The sequence below is a fragment of the Petaurus breviceps genome, unplaced genomic scaffold, assembly GCF_028583685.1.
Source record: "Petaurus breviceps papuanus isolate PSGF00001 unplaced genomic scaffold, PetGlider_PUasm1.0 174, whole genome shotgun sequence".
Lineage (NCBI taxonomy): Eukaryota > Metazoa > Chordata > Mammalia > Diprotodontia > Petauridae > Petaurus > Petaurus breviceps.
This window is the reverse complement of record NW_027185761.1, coordinates 30,049,916-30,059,811: the sequence shown is the minus strand read 5'-3', so window position 1 is coordinate 30,059,811 and position 9,896 is coordinate 30,049,916.

Genomic DNA, 9,896 nt, shown 5'->3' with positions numbered 1-9,896 from the left:
TATCAATTGCTCGTGGCTGGGTCAAGCTAATATAATAAAAATGACAATTTTACCTAAATTAAATTATATATTTAGTGCCATACTAATTAATTTACCAAAAAAACTACTTTATAGAGTTAGAAAAAATAGTAACAAAATTCATTTGGAAGAATAAATGGTCCAGAATATCAAGAGAATTCATGAAAAGAAATGCTAAGGAAGGTGGACTAGCTATACCAGATCTCAATCTATATTATAAAGCAGCAGTCATCAAAACTACTTGGTACTGGCTGAGGAATAGAGTAGTAGATCAATGGAATAGATTAGGCACACGAGATTCAGAAGTCAACGACTTTAGTAATCTATTGTTTGATAAACCCCAAGACCCTGGTTTTGGGATAAGAACTCACTATTTGACAAAACTGCTGGGAAAACTGGAATATAGTATGGCAGAAACTGGGCATAGACCATTATCTAACACCATATACCAAAATCAAGTCTAAATGGGTACATGATCTAGGTATAAAGGTTGATACTGTAAGCAGTCTCGTCAAACAAGGAATAGTTTACCTGTCAGATTTGTGGAGAGGGAAAGACTTTATGACGAAACAAGAATTAGAGAACATTATAAAATGTAAAATGGATAATTTTAACTACATGAAATTGAAAAGCTTCTGTACAAACAAAGCCAATGTAACCAAGATTAAGAGGGAGGTGGGAAATTGGGAAAGAATGTTTACAACGTATGTCTTTGACAAAGGACTCATTTCTAAAATATACAGAGAATTGAGTTAAATTTATAAGAATACAAGTCATTCCCCAATTGATAAATGGTCAAAGGATACAAACAGGCAATTTTCAGAGAAATAAATTAAAGATATCTATAAGCACATGAAGAAATGCTCTAAATCACTATTGATTAGAGAAATGCAAATCAAAACAACTCTGAGGTAACACATCTCACCAGTGAGATGGGCTAAGATGACAAAACAGGAAAATGACAAATGCTTGAGAGCATGTGGGCAAATTGGAACACTAATGCATTGCTGGTGGAATTGTGAACTGATCCAGCCTTTCTGGAGACCAAACTGGAATTATGCCTAAAGGGCTATAAATACTTTCATATCCTTTGACCCAGCAATACCAATCTTAGGATTATATCCCAAAGAGATCATAGCAGCTCTTTTTGTGGTGGCAAAGAATTGGAAATTAAGGGGGTGCCCATCAATTGGGGAATGGCTGAAGAAGTTGTGGTATATGCATGTTATGGAATACTATTGTGCTATAAGAAAAGAACAGCAGACGGTCTTCATATTTACCTGGAGAGGCTTATATGAACTGATGCTGAGTGAGAAGAGTAGAACCAGGAGAAATTTGTACACAATTACAGACACAATGTATATGTGATTTCCAACTTTGATAGACTGGACTCTTCTCAGCAATGCAGTGACATAAGTCAATTCCAAAAGACTCATGATGGAGAGAAATGTGTGCATAAAGAGAAAGAACTAGAAAGAACTGAGTTTATATCCAGATGGAAGCAAAATACCTGATCTTTTTTCCTTTTCTTGTTTGGTTTTATGTCCTCTTTACCATTTTTCATCCCATCTGATACAATCCGTCTTTATAACCTGACTAATGTATAATGTGAAAGTATTTACATATCCTGTACTTGACTATATGCCGCCATGGAAGGCAAGGGAGGGAGGGGGACAAAATGTGAAACTCAAGGAATTGTGCAATTGAATCCTGTAAACTAAAAGGAAACAAACAAATTAATTAAAAAAAATAAATAATAAAAAATAAAGGACTCATCTGACCATGTGACTCATGATTCAATGAGCACTGGCTCTTGAATCAGGAAAAAAAAATTTCAAAATCACCTTAGATGACTATTATCAATTCACTTTCCACCTCTCCTGCTTCCTTCCCTTTCCTAAGCCTACTCTCCATCTATACCATGACTTTCAACTTCTTGATCCTTCAGTTCTTTCCCAGTTCATCTCTCCTGCACTAGTCATTCTCTCTCCTTTCCCACATTTTGACCCCTTGATGAAGCAATTTAAAGCTACATAGTCCTCTTTTCTTGAACACCCAACCCCTTTGTCATATACACCCTGCCAAGCAGGAGCCTTGGATCACTCCCATCATTGATTGCTTTCACTCCTATACACAGAGGTAGAGAAAATCTGCCATTCTGACGGAATCCACTCTAAATTTATATGATGCAATGTCAATTGGACTGTCACTGCTACTAGGCAATCCTGCTATATCTTACCCATTAACTCACTCTCCTACTCTCCATGGGGACACTTCCAAACCTTTTAATTCCCCCCAAACCTTCCACGATTTCCCCCTTCTTGTCTTCTGGGAACCTTTGCCTCATAGTTAACAGAAAAAGATTGAGGCCATTTGCCGTGAGCTCCCTCTTCCTTCCTATTTCTCTCATATCATTTATATGCCTTCTGCCACTACTTCCTTCTTCACCCTTGTTTCGCCTGATGAGGTAGTATTACTTCTTACCAAAGCTAATCTCTCTGCCTGCTCACACGATCCCATTCCATCCCATTGCTTCCAAAAGTTTACTCCACCTGTCTCCTCAATTTCTTTTTGTCTATTTACTATTTCCCTACTGTCTATAAACATGTCCATATCTCCTCCAGCCTAATGAAAAAAAACAAAACAAACCAAAAAACAATCCCTCACTTAATTCTTCCATCCCTGCTATCATCCTATATGTCATCTGCCCTTTGTATTTAAGCAACTTGAAAAGGCCAAGGGCAATGGGTATCTCCACTTTTGTTCTTCTTAACCACTTTAAAATTCATTTGATCTCATCATTCCACCAAAATTGCTCTCTCCAAAGTTACCAGCTATCTTTTATTTACCAAATTGAATGGTGTTTTCTCAGTGCTCATTCTCCTTGACTTTTCTTAGCCTTTGACACTGTTGACCTCTTTTCACCACTCTTTTCAGGTTTTCCTTCTACCCACCTAACTTACCCTTTGCTGGATTTTCATTCAAACCATGACCTCTAATTGCAGGTACCCAATAGGATTCTATCCTGGACCCTTTCCTCTTATCCCTCCATCCTATTTTGTTTGGTAATATCATCCACTACCATGTATTTAATTACCATCTCTATGCAGATGATTCTCATCTCTACCTTTCTTACCCAGCCTCTCTACCTTTCTTACCCAGCCTCTCTATCTTTCCCCACAAAACTCTTCACCCCTCCTACCTTTTCTATTACTGTAGATGATAACACCATCCTTCCAAGCCCTTAGGCTCACAGCCTAGGAGCCATCCTGAATTTCCCACTTTCTCACTGCCCCATATCCAAACTGCTGCCAAGGCCTGTCCATTTCACCTTTGCAACATCTCTCAAACACAACCACTTCTCTCCTTTGCCTCTGCTAGCACCTTAGAGCAGGCCCTCATCACTTTACACCTGGATTATTGCAATCATCGTATGGTGCGCCTGCCTACCTCCCGTCTCTCTAGTGACTGATCCATCCTACATTCAGTCACCAAAGTGATTTTCCCAATGCAAACGTGCCACTCATCAACTTAATAAATTCTGGTGGCTACCTATTGCCTCTAGGATCAAATACAAACTAAGAATTGATGAGGTACTACAAAGAGCCATGTGTTAAGACTTGTGAATCTGGGTTCAAATTATGGCTTTTCTGCTCATGCCATGCAACCTTGGGAAAGTTGATTCATTTCTTTGGGCCGTAGTTTCATTCTTTATAAAATTAAGAGGTTGGATTAGGTAATCTCTAAAGTTTGTTTTAGTTCTAATTTGAGTCAGGTAGTTGGTGCAGTGGATAGATTGCTGGATCTAGAATCAGGAAGGCTTGAGTTCACATCTGACCTCAGATACTAGCTGTGTGACCCTGGACAAGTCTTTTAACTTCTGTTTACTTTAGTTTCTTCATCTATAAAATGGAAATAATAATAGAACCTATATTTCAGGGTAGTTGTAAGAATCAAATGAAATATAATGCTTGTAAAATACTTAGCACAGTTCCTGGTACATACAATGCTTGGTACATAGTAGGTATTATTTTAATGTTGCCATTATTATTAATTTCTGTGTTGTTAACACAAGAGGTAAAGAAGGTATGAGAATTATGGTTTTACTGAATCTTAGGGGAAAATGAACTTTCTACTATATAGATACACAGAACTATAATGTCAGTCTTTCATGTGGGGCCTTATTGGAAGTAGGTCACAATGGTGCCACAGGATAGTGGAGTTCTATGGCACAAAAGGTATTGAGGGATAGTTTAGGAGACAACAGATGCAGTTATCCTGGGAGAGAGGGTGACTCATTGCCCAAAGATATGTCTGGGTACCACATGGGGACTGTGGGGAAGGGATAGCTCTTAGAGAGGGGTCATGATGATGGGAGCTTAGGGATGGAGCTGGGGAAATGAGTAAGATTGAGTTATGTTCTACAGAACATTGATGATCAAGCACAGGGACTACCCATTGGAGTATCCTGGGAATTAATTTTAACCCCTTGAGGAGGAAGTGTTCCATCTGAATATTGGCACCCTAATTCAAATTCCCACTCACCCCACCTAAGTTAAATTTTTACCAAGACATGCCACTGAAAATCTTTCTCTCTTGGGGTCACCGTTTAAACCTGAGAAATAAATGGGCATTTCCATGTTTTGCTTTTGTTAGCAAGAAAGGTGCAAGGTTGCAGTGGGAATGTTGTATAAGAATTCTCATCATGGAGGAAGGTCTTCCTGGGTTTGTTGGAAGGAGTGAGGGCTCTTATGAGATGATAGCAGTGAAAGAACGGGGGATAACACCAAAGTGCTATCTAGTACTAATAATTATCATTATTTCCATTACAGATGTTTTCTGTCCGAGGGGTCTTTCCATAATAGTACTAAATCAAGTAATCAATTAGAGTTTAAGATTTACAGCTCAGACATATTACCTCATTGCTCTTAGTAAACAGCTTAATTGTTAATATATTAGTCACCTGTTCCTTCTCCTGAGTACATTAGAGATTGTTAACTACAAAATGTTCCTCTCTGCCTACCATAAATCAGGCTTCCCAAGCAAATTCAGGTGAGTTTGGGAGAGTCAGACAAATGAGCCCCACATTTGCCTTGAGTCAGCACCCACTCTTCTCTAATATGATAGGTTGTTTTACTAATAATCTCTCATGTGGAAATTCTCTTCCGAGTGTGTGATTTCTGCAGGGAACTGCACAGGAAACAATCAAGAGAAATTTAACCCATAGCCAAAGTGATGGCATGCACAAGTAGGGAAATTCTTCCCTGAGAAATTAGGATCTATTAGAATCCCATGTTCTTCTCAGGGAGCTGATAAGACAAACTGGGACAAAAAAGAACAAGCCCAGAAAAACATTCTAAACCATTTGGTTATTACTCAGAATTCTAATTCAAGATAAAACATTGGCTCAATTGAATGTAAACTTATTGAGAACTGGGAGTATTTAATTTTTGCCTTCATATCCTCAACACCTACCGTGGTGCCTGACACATAGTAGGTGCTTAATAAATGCTTGTTGATTGATCGATTGTGGGAAACTTCAGTCTCAGTTCCTTGACTGTTTTCTGAGATATGGAATCAGAAATGAGTTTTATTACCCTATTCCTCCCTCCTAAAAGGATGGAATAAATAGCAGCTCTAGAATAAAGGGGGTCAACTGGGATTTTGCCCCAGGGCACTGAATTTGGAGGGGTGAAGTAGCATTGGAAGTCCTTGATAAGAGAAATGGTGCATCGTATGATTAGAATGAATAATTAGAAGGCAGCTAGATGGAACAGTGGATAGAACACTTGGGCTTAGAGTCTGGAAAACCTAAATTCAAATCTGGCTTCAGACACTAGCCATGGGTAAGTTTGCCTTAATCCACTAGAGAATTACATGGCAAACCACTCCAGTATCTTTGCCAAGAAAATTTCATGGACAGTATTGAAGTGATATGGTTCATGATGTCATAAAGAGTAATATAAAACTGAATGACTGAACAAAAACAATAAAAACAAATACTAATGGAATTTATGTAATGGTAAACAGGAGAGACATTATGGTATCGTGGATAGAGAGTCAGTTAGGGAGAGTTGGATTTAAGTCTTGTGTCTCATATATGCTCCTGCTTATGTAACACTGAGCTAATTATTTAGCCCTTCTGAAGCCCAGCAACTTCAAAAGTTTTTACAAAAATTTTTTGTTGGGGCGGCCAGGTAGCACATCGAGTAAGAGCACCGGCTCCAGTGTTGAGAAGACCTGGAGATCGTATCCCGGGTTCAGACACTTAGCACCCACCCAGAAATATCTGGCTGTGTAACCTTGAGCAAGTTACTTCACCCCAATTGCTTAGGGGTGGCCAGGTGGCTCAGTGAGTAAGAGCACTGGCTCCAGTGTCTGGATGACCTGGATCAAATCTGGGCTCAGATACTCAGCACCACACCCAGAAATAACTGGCTGTGTAACCTTGAGCAAGTTACTTAACCCTGATTGCTTTATAAAAAAATTTTTTTTTTGTTTACAACATTCACTTCCACAAGATTTTGAATTACAAATTTTCTCCCCATCTTTCCACCACACATCACCCTAAAACACCAACTGCACTGAATACACACTCCCCCAGTCTGCTCCCTCCTATATCCTCCCCGAACCCGTCTGACTTTCCAGTAGGGCAAGATGTATCTCTATACCCCAGAGCCTATATATCTTATTTCCCAGTTGCATGTAAAAAAAAATAATTTTTTTAAACATTTGATTTTAAAACTTTGAATTCCAGATTCTTTCCCTTCTTCCCTCATCATCCACCCTTGCTGGGAAGATAAGCAATTCACTATAGGTTGTACATGTGTAGTTATGCAAAACATTTCCATAGTAGTTATATTGTGAAAGACTTAACTATATTGCCCTCCATCCTATCCTGTCCCCGACTTGTTCTATTTTCTACTTTGACCCTGTCCCTTTTCAAAAGTATATGCTTCTAACTACCCTCCTCCCTTCTATCATCCCCTCTCTTATCATCTCTCCCCCCCCCCATTTTCCTGTAGGGTAGGATACTCAATTTAGTGTGGATGTTATTCCCTCCTTAAGACAAATTCAATGAGAGTAAGGTTGACCCATTCCCTTTTGCCTTCTTATTCTTCCCCTCAATTGTAATACATTTCCCTTGCCTCTTCTATATGAGATAATTTACCCTATTCTGTCTCTCCCTATCTCCTCTCATTATATTCCTCCCTCACCTCTTAATTTTATTTTTTAGATATCATCCCTTCATATTCAACTGATCCTTTGCCCTTTATGTATACATGTACACATATATACACACACTCACCTATGCATTCATATGCACATATACCCTCCTATATAGACATATATATATATATGTATGGATACATATATATATACATATATATACACACACACACACACACACATACATTTATATTCCCTTCGACTATCCTCATACTGAGAATAGTTTCATAAGTTACAATTATTGTTTTTCCATGCAGGAATGTAAATAGTTCAACTTTGATAAGTTCCTTATGATTTCTTTTCACTTTTTAGCTTCTCATACTTCTCTTGATTCTTGTATTTGAAAGTCAGATTTTCTATTCAACTCTGGCTTTTTCATCAAGAATAATTGAAAGTTCTCTATTTCCTTGAATGACCATATTTTTCCCTGAAACCTTATACTCAGTTTTGCTCAATAGGTGATTCTTGGTTTTAATCCCAGCTCCTTTGACATCTGGAATATCACATTCCAAGCCCCCCCCTTTTTGCTTTTTTTTGAGGGCAATTGGGGTTCAGTGACTTGCCCAAGGTCACACAGCTAGTTTTTGTAAGATTTGAACTCAGGTCCCCCTTATTCCAGGGCTGGTACTCTACTCACTGCACCACCTAGCCACCCCATTCCAAGCCCTTTTATCCCTTAAGGTAGAAGCTGCTAGATCTTGTGTTATCCTGATTGTGTTTCCACAATATTTGACTTGCTTCTTCTTGGCTGCTTATAATATTTTCTCCTTGACCTGGGAACTCTGGGACCTGTCTATAATATTCCTAAGAGTTTTCTTTTTGGATCTTTTTCAAGATGTGAGCAGTGAATTCTTTCAATTTCTATTTTGCCCTCTGGTTCTAAAATATCAGGGCAGTTACCCTTGAAAATTTCTTGAAGTATGATTTCTAGGCTCTTTTTTTGATCATGGCTTTCCTGTAGTCCAATAATTTTTAAATTATCTCTCTTGGATCTATTTTTCAGGTCAGCGGTTTTTCCAGTGAGATATTTCACATTGCCTTCTATTTTTTCATTTGTTTGGATATGTTTAATAGTATCTTGATTTCTCATAAAACGTCATTAGCTTCCATTTGCTTCAATCTAATGTTGAAGGAATTATTCTCTTCAGTGAGCTTTTGAAATTTCTTATCCATTTGGAAAATGGATAAGATAAATTTTTAAGGCATTCTGCTCATTGTTTTTTTGGGCCTCTTTTGCCATTTGAGTTAGTCTATTTTTTAAGATGTTGTTTTCTTCAGTCAGGTTGTTGACTCTCTTTTCATGATTTTCTTGTATCATTCTCGTTTCTCTTCTCAATTTTTCCTCTACTTCTCTTACCTGATTGGCCTGTAACCAGTTTATATTTTTCTTGTAAGATTTTGATGCAGGAGTTCTTACTTTGTTCCATGCTTTGATCCTTTTTGTCTCCAAAAAAGTAATCTTATTTTTGATGGCTGTGCTTGCTTTGCTTCCTCTGTTTGCTCATATTGCCAGTCAATTACTTGACTTTTGAGCTCTTTGCCACAGTGGAACTCTGCTTCCAGAGAGTAGAGCTTTGTCCCAAATCCCTGGGGTTTTCTCAGCTTCCAGAGCTTTTATTTGAGTGCCCTCTCTGCAGCCCCCACAAGCTCTGGCCTACTGGCCACATACCCCAGGACCTCCAGTGACCCAGATTCAAGCAGGTGTAATGGAAATGTAAGGGTTATGGGATTTAAAGATCTTCCATGTTCCATTGGACTTGCTGATGTAGCAGGAAGGGGCAGAGGAAGAGGAAGTGGAAGCCAAACTAGAGTTCCTGCGGTGGCTAGCGGTGGCAGCAACGGCGGCAGCAGCAGCAGAGGCAGCCGTGGCAGCAGCGCGAAGCCCTTTTTGAGTCAGCCAGAATTTCTGCTAAGGACTCCTGCTGAGGACTTCCAGGGGCCGGAGCTACTGGGAGCATGCTTCCTGGACGCTGGGTGGTTGCTGTGAGTGGGGAAAGGAGGACCTTTGCCTGAAGTAGCCTGTTCTGTTTTAAAGGCTTGAAAATGTGGGTGCTTTCTACTTTACCTACCTGTGCCAATGTCATAACTACTCTGATGGCTTTCACTTTCTGGTTTTGGGACTCAGTCTTTTGGTATCTTAATAAATTTTCTAGCTTATTCCCCCATATGGCAAGCATGATGTATTTTGTGATGGATAATTATATCAGCATATCTGTAATCTCCATAGGCATTGTAAATATGGCATTGCTGATACAGCAGGTTAAAACGAGAATGATTTCCCTCTGAATGGTGGCTTGGTTCCCCTATGTTCTGCAGGCCAGGAGCTCTGGAAGCAGCCATGCAGCCTCTTCTTGCTCCAGGGTCAGGGGCTGGACCACACTCTTATGTCCACCCCAGTTCCAACTGAGTTCCACACTGACCTTTTACTTGCTCTTTGGCATTTATATTTTTACAAGCCTGGAAACTGCCACAGCTGCTGATGCTTCACTCTCCAGAAGTCTGATCTGGCAGCCTCTGGTTGCGCCTGCCCTGAGGCTAATATGCAGCTCATGCAGGACTGTGCTCTGCTCCCAGCTCACTGTGATGGACCCTTCTTTTAGGCCTACTGGGCTGCTTTCAGTGGGACATTTGGTTCTCTCTGTCACTTT